This window comes from Salmo salar, chromosome ssa16 (genome assembly GCF_905237065.1).
Source record: "Salmo salar chromosome ssa16, Ssal_v3.1, whole genome shotgun sequence".
NCBI lineage: Eukaryota > Metazoa > Chordata > Actinopteri > Salmoniformes > Salmonidae > Salmo > Salmo salar.
The window spans coordinates 12,500,289-12,511,245 of NC_059457.1; the positions used below are offsets into that span (position 1 = coordinate 12,500,289).

At 42.2% G+C, this 10,957-nt stretch overlaps 1 long non-coding RNA gene across 1 annotated transcript; it reads right to left on the minus strand.

Annotated features, from left to right (window-relative positions):
* On the minus strand, positions 1-6,519 carry LOC123727789 (uncharacterized). The gene is made up of 4 exons (XR_006759671.1): positions 6,103-6,519; positions 5,868-5,954; positions 3,991-4,205; positions 1-425 (listed from the first exon to the last, which is right to left on the minus strand). It is a non-coding gene; the product is annotated as an uncharacterized lncRNA (long non-coding RNA).
* Positions 6,520-10,957: the final 4,438 nt, after the last annotated feature.

The window sequence follows — 10,957 nt, forward strand, 5'->3', positions numbered from 1 at the left end:
TAAGCTGTAAACTTTTAAATAATTGTAATTTCAGCAAACAATGTGACATGTGCAGCAACAGTATTGCAGTATGTGTTGCTGTTATTATTGTTGTTATTGTTGCATCAAAGTGAGTAACACATTCTTTCCAGTACAGGTAAACTGATCCCATCCACACCAGAGACCGTATTCATGATTCCACTGGGAGCGGTCAAAGATCTGGGGTATCCCTTCGGTCACAATGGCCTTGCACAGGACAATACACTAAATATTAAAGCCCCCTCTGCCTAAGAGGTAAAAGTCAACATGTGTCACCTTGACAACATGATCCTGGGGGGCATAGATGACCCAGTGGCAGTCAGAGTTGTTGCTGTAGGATTGTGGGTAGTTGAAACTCTGAACGGCCCTCTGATCCTGGACTAGTGCCACGGTGCCACATCCCGACGCTGCACAAACACAAAGGACATATTATTAGCCACAAGCCCTGCCTGTGGCTCTACACGCACCCTGTCGCACACTTAACCCTCGACAATACATGTGCCTCTGTACAACACAAACTGTCAGCCAGCCATCTTGGCTCCTGTTTCTGACCCACGTGGTGGTGTAGTTACAGTAGAGGAGTTTGTGTTTTATCACAGACCCTCTGCACCTCATTGCCGGGTCATGGGACTACTGTGTGCCCCCATGGATGCTCTGTAACTATGGGAGAGTCAGCTATAGAATTTGGAATTAGAATTCAGTTAGCCCCATGAGGATGTGTGCGTATGCGTGTGTGCATACTTGCACATGTCTGACTAGCAGCACTTGGAGGGTGTGTGGCTCACAAGGTGGAGGGCTCTGCTAGGATTGAAAGATAGTAGGGAGCCTATCCATTGTTAGGAACTCTGAGGGACTAGACACATCCTGTCATCAGGCAGGGTGATGAAACATGAGACCTAGCACATAGCTCTGCCAAACAACGTACTCTATCATTAAGTCACGAACACAATACACAGGTATTTGCAGTACAAACAGAGAACTAAATAATTATTTAGCAGAAAACAAATGCTATGAGGATCCAGCCATCAGTGTCAGTCTGTCATCTTTATAATCAAAAAACACAGTTTTGACATACAGCACTTCTGCAATGGTAACTGGTTTAATGTTCTGTTGTTCTATCCCTGGGGTGAGTGGGGTTAGCCTTTGAGCCAGCATGCATGGCCTGACATAGCGGTTACACCTCGGAATCTAACAACAAATCCGCTTCCTGTTCCACTGACATCAGACACAAAGTGGAGGCCTTGTGGGAATCGATTAGCACTGGGGCTGATGGGGGGAGGGGCTGCCACAGAACCTTCCTAAGAGAAAGCAGTGGTGTAAAAATACTTAAGTAGTACTTTAAAGTTTTTACCCCATACATTTTCCCTGACACCCAAAAGTTCTCGTTACGTTTCAAATGCTTATCAGGACAGGAAAATGGCCCAATTCACACACTTCTCAACCACTGAGAGAAAGCCAATGTGAGATCAAAGCCAAAACCCTCTAAATCAACCGGTGGGAAGGCTAAAACTAGGGAGACACACATAGGGTCAATGCAACCTCATCTCTCACCAATAGGCTACTCGGAGTCTGGACCCACAAATACTGTGAGCTGGTCACTGTGACAGAGGGTGTCATTCTTTGTCAAATTCCAGGAATTCCAGCAGAATATTCCTCTCTAAAGGAACGTTGATGGACCAGAAACATACAGTGGCAAGAAAAAGTATGTGAACCCTTTGGAATTACCTGGATTTCTGCATAAATTGGTCATCAAATTTGATCTGATCTTAATGTAAGTCACAACAATAGACAAACATAGTGTGTTTAAACTAATAACGCACAAATTGTATTTTTCTTGTCTATATTGAATTCATCATTTAAACATTCACAGTGTAGGTTGGAAAAAGTATGCGAACCCCTAGGCAAATTACTTCTCCAAAAGCAAATTGGAGTCAGGAGTCAGCTAACCTGGAATCCAATCAATGAGAAGAGATTGGCGACGTTGTTCAGAGCTGAATTGCCCTATAATTTCTTTGTTTAAAAAAAATGTAGTTTGCTATTCACAAGAAGCATTGCCTGATGTGAACCATGCCTCGAACAAAAGATCTCAGAAGACCTAATATTAAGAATTGCTGACTTGCATAAAGCTGGAAAAGGTTACAAAAGTATCTCTAAAAGCCTTGATGTTCAAAAGTCCACAGTAAGGCAAATTGTCTATAAATGGAGAAAGTTCAGCACTGTTGCTACTCTCCGTAGGAGTGGCCGTCCAGCAAAGATAACTGCAAGAGCACAGCGCAGAATGCTCACTGAGGTTAAGAAAAATCCTAGAGTGTCAGCTAAAGACTTACAGAAATCTCTGGAACGTGCTAACATCTCTGTTGACGAGTCTATGATACGTAAAACACTAAACAAGAATGGTGTTCATGGGAGGACACCACGAAAGTCACTGCTGTCCAAAAAAACATTGCTGCACGTCTGAGGTTTGCCAAAGTGCACCAGGATGTTGCACAGCGCTACTGGTAAAATATTCTGTGGACTGATGAAACTACAGTTTGGAAGTAACACACAACACTATGTGTGGACAGAAAAAAAAAGGCACAGCACACCAACATCAAAACCTCATCCCAACTGTCAAGTATGGTGGAGGGAGCATCATGGTTTGGGGCTGCTTTGCTGCCTCAGTGCCTGGAGAGCTTGCCATCATTGACGGAAAACTTGGGCATTAATTTTATCAAGACATTTTGCAGGAGAATGTAAGGCTATCTGTCCGCCAATTGAAGATCAGCAGAAGTTGGGTGATGCAACAGGACAACAACCCAAAACACAGAAGTAAAACAGAATGGCTTCAACAGAAGAAAATATGCCTTCTGGAGTGGCCCAGTCAGTCCTGACCTCAACCCGATTGAGATGCTGTGGCATGACCTCAAGAGAGCGGTTCACACGAGACCTCAAGAATTTTGCTGAACTGAAACAGTTTTGTAAAGAGGAATGGTCCAAAATTAATCCTGACCATTCTGCAGGTCTGATCCGCAACTACAGAAAACGTTTGGTTGAGGTTATTACTGCCAAAGGAGGGTCAACCAGTTATTAAATCCAAGGGTTCACACTTTTTCTTGCCACTGTACACAGAGAGAGAATCAGTATGGAAAACTGACTGGATGCATTTGATGTTCCAAGAACAGTTTCATCTGTTCCTACAGGGTCAATCTATTACTTTGTGAAAAAGCTGTCACAAGTATTCCAGCTTTTGACTAAACTGATTAAGATCACTTTATTGGTCAATTGCACACATGGTCCAACCAAAGTTTGACTTACAGTACATACATACAGGTTTTTGGAGAGGTGTGGGGGGGGGGGGGGGCATTAAGTGCCTTGCTCAAGGGCACAACTTGAGGCAATGGAATCTAGGATTTGATAACAGCAACCCGCTGGCTGCCTGCTCGCCTGTCTAACAGCTTGGCTACCTGCTGCCCATGACAGCTGTCAAGTGGTGAGTAAATTGGCCTAAAAGCGTACTTAATTAAAGTGCATTCAAGAAGAGCATTCAATTCAGCAGAGCTCTCCCTCCCCCTGTGCAACGGGCCTGTACACTGACACCCACTCGTTATTGTCGAGACAGACTAAGGTTTGGGTTTGAGACCCTCACAGGCCTATCCCTCACTGCACAGTCTTTCAGCACAGTACACACAATCAGCATCAAATGCACTGTTCAAAGAGTACAGTCACATCATACGGTAAAGGTGAATTGTACAAATTGCATAAGTGAGCTATTGCGTAAATAGAAATGTAGTTGCTAATCAGATGACAAAGAGGATGTGGGCGCAGTTTCAAAGCATGCAAGTAAATGCAATGTGGAATTGATGAGAAGAAACACATTTTACTTGACATGGACCTTTGGTTTCGGTTAGAATCTGCTGCTGAACAAAACAAAATCATTTGTTAGACCATCTGTTAAACCAATGAATTAAACAAATCCAGACCCGCATGGCTTACACTGACTAAAACGTGTTAGATAACCTTCCGAGTTTCGTCTCGATCCAGGGCAGGAACATCTTGACATCAGTAAAGACCCCCGGGGATCCTATCTTGGCTGGGGACTCGGCCTTGTTGATCCGGCTCCGGCCACAGCCTTTCCCCCAGGAGGTGACCCCCACCATGGCCCAGTGGCCATCCTCTCTGGGGTAGATCAGAGGACCCCCAGAGTCCCGCTGGAGATGGGAGAATACAACATCTGATAAAGGACCTCTCAAAGGAATGACGGAAAGTCTATGAACAGAGGAACTGTTATGACTGAAAATAACCAGAGATCCTCCACCAGACACTGGACAGAGACCACTGAAGCATAATAACACTGCTGGTTTTGCTGGTGACCAGCCTTCATTGTGTTATGCTGGTGACCAGCATACTAACAAACTGATCAACAGCATACCCGCATATGCTGATAACCAGCAAAACTAGCATCAAAGTGCTTAATTATGTAAGACATTACATACAGTGCATTAGGAAAGTATTCAGACCCCTTGACTTTAAAATGTTGTTACATTACAGCCTTATTCTACAATGCATTCAATTAAAAAAATTCATCAATGTACACAAAAAACCCAGAATGACAAAGCGAAAACAGGTTTAGAAATGTTTGCTAATTTATACAAACTATAAAACAGAAGTACCTTATTTACATAAGTATTCAGACCCTTTGCTATGAGACCCCAAATTGAGCTCAGGTGCATCCTCTTGTCAAGGATGATCAATGAAATGTTCCTACAATTTGATTGGAGTCCACCTGTGGTAAATTCAATTGATTGGCAAGACATGCTTTTGAAAGGCACATATCCGTCTTTATAAAGGTCCCACAGTTGACAGTGCATGTCAGCGCAAAACCAAGCCACGAGGTCGAAGGAATTGTCCCAGAGCTCCGAGACAGGATTGTGTCGAGGCACACATCTGCGGAAGGGTACCAAAAAAAATTATGCAGCATTGAAGGTCCCCAAGAAGACAGTGGCCTCCAGCATTCCTAAATGGACGGAGGCCACACCTCAATAAAAGGCACAGGAAAGCCCACTTGGAGTTTGCCAAAAGGCAACTAAAGTACTCTCAGACCATGAGAAACAAGATTCTCTGGACTGATGAAACCAAGATTAAACTCTTTGGCCTGAATGTCAAGCGTCACGTCTGGAGGAAACCTGGCACCATCCCTACGGTGAAGCATGGTGGTGGCAGCATCATGCTGTGGGGATGTTTTTCAGCAGCAGGGGCTGGGAGACTTGTCAGGATGGAGGGAAAGATGAACAGAGCAAAGTACAGAGAGATCCTTGATGAAAACCTACTTCAGAGCGCTCAGGACCTCAAACTGGGGTGAAGGTTCATCTTCCAACAGGACAATGACCCTAAGCACACAGCCAAGCAACGCAGGAGTAACTTCGGGACAAGTCTCTGAATGTCGTTAAGTGGCCCAGCCAGAGCCCGGACTTGAACCAAATCGAACATCTCTGGAGAGACCTGAAAATAGCTGTGCGGCGACAGTCCCCATCCAACCTGATAGAGCTTGAGGGGATCTGCAGAGAAGAATGGGAGAAACTCCCCAAATACAGGTGTGTCAAGCTTGTAGAGCTATACCCAAGAAGACTCACGGCTGTAATTGCTGCCAAAGGTGCTTCCACAAAGTACTGAGTAAAGGGTCGGAATACTTATGTAAATGTGATATCGGGGGGGGGGGGACAATTTAATCCATTTTAGAATAAGTCTGTAACGTAACAAAATGTGGAAAAAGTCAAGAGGTCTGAATATTTTCCAAATGCACTGTATCCCCATAGCCATATTTCTCAAAAGGAGGGTGTCACATGTACAGTAAAAGGAAGTAACTTGCCAACCCGGGGTGGTTATCTATATCTTGCCTCCAACGATTCTCAAATAACAGTCAAGGAGGTTCCTGACCTGTGGAAGTCCACACTTTAGACCTGTAGGTGGAAAAAAGCCAGGGCTTGTTCAACAAAAAATACACTGAAAATAATTGGACATTCAAGTTAAACGTCCACAATCCAATAAATGTTTATTTGAATCTGTATACCCTGCTACCCTATTACTAGTATACATTTGACAACTTACCAAAGAGATCTGAAATGCCAGTGTGGAGAAAGTAAGAGTAGAATCCCAGCGGTCTTCACTCGCATACTGCCTCAGACAACAGTGCTCAGGGTGACTTCCCCTCAGAGCTTGACAACAACTATCATCAGTGAACTGCCATTCATATGATAGAGTGGGAGACAAACAGCCAGGAAAATGGACCATGCCTTCTTTTCCTTCTTTGTAAACTGGTCCTGAATTGAAACTGATCTGTAGCATTGTAATCCATCTCCAACTATTCTGCCAGTGTCTTAAGTCAAGGGCAGGCTTTACCAGTATAATACAGGCATGAATACCCCATACGTTTTTTTTTTTTTTAATCAACCAAAGGGGAGGACCAAGACAACCATAAATCACCCTGGACAATGCTGAGAAACCTCAGATCCAATCTGTAGAACGAGCCGCAGACACACAAGGAATAGAGATAAGAAAAATGTAAGCAGATTGAAAAACTGAGATATTGAGAGAGAGTTTAAAGGCTGATTTTAATCGTATTAATATATAGGCTATTGAAACAGTAAGAGTATTCATGAATTTCAGGCAACTTTTGCCCTGATACAGAGCCGACATGATTCCTTATTCTACATGTCAGAGGCATGTCTGTTCTACAAGATACCCTCTCATGGTCACAATGACATTTGAAGCTAAGTTTGCGAGTCATGGAACAGGAAGTTAATATGACTTCCTGAACTCCTTTGCCATTTCTGCACACTGAATGAATCTTGATGTTGAGGGGATAGAGGACTTATGGTGCATCTTGTCTGCTAAAAGTCTGTCTTTGGGGTGGGGTTCTACTAAGATAACATATAGAATTGTTTTAAAGACAGTCATACCATGGATTATTTAGCTATTAGATTTTGAATTGTAGGACCCCTGTAGGTATGAATTATTTTGTCATTATTTGATCAAATATAGAATTTGGCCTTCACCAATGTAGCCTATTGAATAACATTCATAAATGTCAAAATAGACAGTCAAAATTAATAAGGAATAAGGTTGTGAAAGCTCAAAACATTTGTTTTTTGGACACATATTTAAGCCCTTTTATTTGTTGCCACAAAACTATCTCCATAAAGGTTTTTAACCGGTACCGGGTTACCTTCAGACAAGTCCGTGACACTTGTGGGGGTTGTAGAGCAAAATGGAGAACCTCATCTTTCCATAGACTGGTCATATTAGTATGTAGCCCAAACGGTTTGGACGCTATAGACAGAAGTTGGCACATCAACTTTTACATACGCCTCTTGGAGGGAACGCAACACCCCGCTACATCTCAACACCCTGTGGAGTGAAAAAGTATGTGATCGTAGGTGCAGGGAAGGACAACAGAGGCAGAGAAAAACACTATTTACAGGGAATTTATTATTCCTTAACACGGTAATGTGGGGAAAAGGGGCTGGACGGAACCAAAGCAAAGAAAGTAAAAATTAAAGAGTCCCCTCTACTACCTTCCCACTTCTTACCTAACCTTTAGCACCCCCCCCCGAACAAATTAAACAGAATAATTTACCAATTATTTAAGTGAACAATTTCAATAACCAAAAATCACTAAGTTCTATTGGCATACACATTCCTCTGAAGGAGCAGCTACAAAATAACATCAACAAAACTTTCACTAACCAACACAAGACATAAAAAGAAGCTCTCCTCCCTGAGGGAGGAACACTGGCTTTTATCAAGCTGGAGAAGTTTGTAATTGACGAGACAGCTGTTTCCCCTGACGAGAGGGCGGGGTCAGAGCTCCAATCAGCGATGGGGCCGACCAATCAGCTGCTTTAGGAAGCTATTTCCTTAAATACACACACATACAAACCCACAACAACACAGAACTTGGGGAACGTAACATCAACGGTACCGACTTCATCGTGTTCACGAGAGTCTCCTTTCCATCGAGTGGTCATAATAGCTCAGACGCTACAGAAGTTTTTGTGAGAAGAACGATTTTCTGAACGTCTCAGTCTGACAAACAGCTGTAACTCAGTCTATAGCAGTGCACTAAGTCTTTATTACTCCTGTATGAGTGGAGAAAAATGCACATCAGCAGAAATTCTTCACCCACAGTATACTCTAGTAATCCTCAAATACTTTAGGTAAGTGCTTTGTCCGGCACACTGAAAAGATCCTACATTAGAGTCCTTGTCGACAGCACCCCCACCCTGAAACATCTTCCCATGGCTCAGGCTTCTTCCACCGCAGATGCGGAAGGCCGACATAGATGGATGAGGTGGATGAGACGGAGCCCATGCAAGGAAACGGATATCTCTAGTTTAAACTGACAGATTTTGATGGGGATTATTTTATTATGTTACTTAGATTGACACATGGGTGCGTCAATAGACTCTTAAGGATTATGACTAGGGCCCTGTGTTTTGGGATATCATGTCACATGACCTACATTTTTACCTTTATTTTAAGCTTTTCCAGAAATGAGAATTACACCAAAAATGAAAGCAATTGTCTGGTGATGGTGCTGGACCATCTGACAGGCCAATTCTTCTCAGCGGGAATGGTCGGGGGACAGGAAAACAATAATAATAATAATTTGTACACTGCAAATTAACCCAAACAGAGATTGTACTTGAAAAGAACAATAACTTCATAACTTGATTAAATTGAAATAGGATAAAGTCTCTTGGGAACAGATTACCTAAACTTAAAAACAAAAATTAAAATAAAAAAATTGTTGAATTCCTGCTGATTTTAGTCTTCTAAAATCACTTGCAGGACAGTTTTGGGCCCTCAGGGCGCCTGTTGCCGACCCTGTTCTAGAAGCTCTTAAATTTGTTCAATGCCCTTTCAGTCATAACATTTCAAGCATACCAAAACACAAGAACACATGGGACTTGCTTGACCATTAGGGAACTCAAACAATAGTTCAAATTAGTATGATCTTCCATAGAAAACAATGATATACCTTTTACACAAACAAAGACTGTCACATTATGCTACATTCAGTTAAATCTAATGTGATATACTATCTATGGGGGTTTACTTACCAGGAGCATTGGAGTAGTATGCTTGATAGTCAGGACAAAATTGAACTTCAATGATAGCAACATCAGTCAGTAGGAAAAGCAACCTCTGGGGAAGTGTCAGAATGTCAAATAAGGAAAACAAAATAAGCAATTAGGTGATACCATAGATTAATCTTAAATATTTTATCAGGGAGACTATTTATCTATTCAGATGAACCCAGTTTGAACACAAATGTATCTGCTCTGAACTAGCATTGTTACATACTGTCAGCTAAGCTACTCCTGTATGTTTCCTAGTATGCTCAACAGGGATATCTGTGCTGAAAGTGTATGTGTGTCTTGCATCAAAGTATGAGGGCATCCCACTGTCTTAAGCCCCTGAGACGGTGGATCCTGTTAACCCTTCCGAGGGGTCTGACTCCCAATGGGCACGCTCAGTAGTGACTCAGCCCGGACCATGGTTGCCAGGTTACAGCTGGCCAGTTGCCAACTGTTCCAGCACAGTTTCCCCATCTACCTTATTGATAAAATAATTTATATGTTTAAAGATAATGATTAAATAATTCTACCCTGAAAGGAAACCCTTGGGGATTATATTTTATGTAGCATGTATAAGGAATAATTAAAGTATTAAACATAAGTCCAACTAGGTTGGACTGGGAGGGAGATAAATGTGTGTGTATGTGTGTGTCTAAGAAAATACCGAGAACAATTACCCGACCTGGCTAGAACTCTGAGAAACTTATGATAGGACAGGGAGTCATTTTCAAGGTTCCTCTAATCTCGGGGGAATGGAACGGACAGCGTTGGGTAGTGATAAACAGTGGTGAGAACTCTGGAGAAGCACACAACTCACCTACTGTTCGTGTGTATGTATGTGCATAGGGTATCTACTGTTTGTGTGGAAGTATAAAATGGATGTCTTTGTGTAATGGACCTCAGAGTATCCTCGTGAATAAACATTTTGACTATTGTAAGCTGGGACTCTCGTCTGTTTCATTCGACCAGAATCTTACAAACTCTGGGTTGCAGACTGAGTAGATTAATTGAAGTTTATGAACATTGATAACAAAATTCACATAACACTTATGCATCTTGATTTGGATAAATAACATGAATGCATGCACAACCATCATTACACTTCTTATCTCACAATTGTCACAAATCTCACAAGTGACTTGGTGGCAACTAGCGCAGTGTTTCTAATTCTATTACTCTGATTCTAGAAACTGCCTCTGGCAGAAGATTTCTGAGAAGCTCTGGAGCATTTTGACCATCATGGGTTTTGAGAATGGGTGAACAGTCAATATCTGAAAGCATCCTACAATAGGGATCCATTCTTTCTTCCCTGTTGTTGTTCTATGGCTCAAAGTCAACACCACTGCATTCATGTCAGCCTTTTCTTGGGTAAAACAAGAGATTTAGAGGGCATTAGGACGAATGAATTCTTTAGGAGAGGTTGGCAACATTGTCTCAATTTTTTAAAAAACGTTCCTTACCCCAGGTCACTTTAACAGGTGACTATCGCAGGAAAAGAAAAAGGAATACCAATATTTATTGACGGGACTTGAACAGGCTTACGTTTCTAATTGTAAGCCTGTTCACGTCCTGTCAATAAACATCCAATGATTTATGCAGAAACAGAGTGCTCTTTTTGAAGTGTCCTGAGGTAAGGAATGTTTTTTTAATTTAAGTCCCTCCGTTGAGCACCTGATTTTGTTTCTAGCTGGGCTGAAGCGCGTTTGGGTACGCTTTCTTTCCATTGTTTCACTACACACAATTCATTGTCAAGGCCAATTTATAGAAGTGGAAAAGATGCCACATGCAGTTCAAAACAGTAGGGGTCTTCTCCACAAACAGAA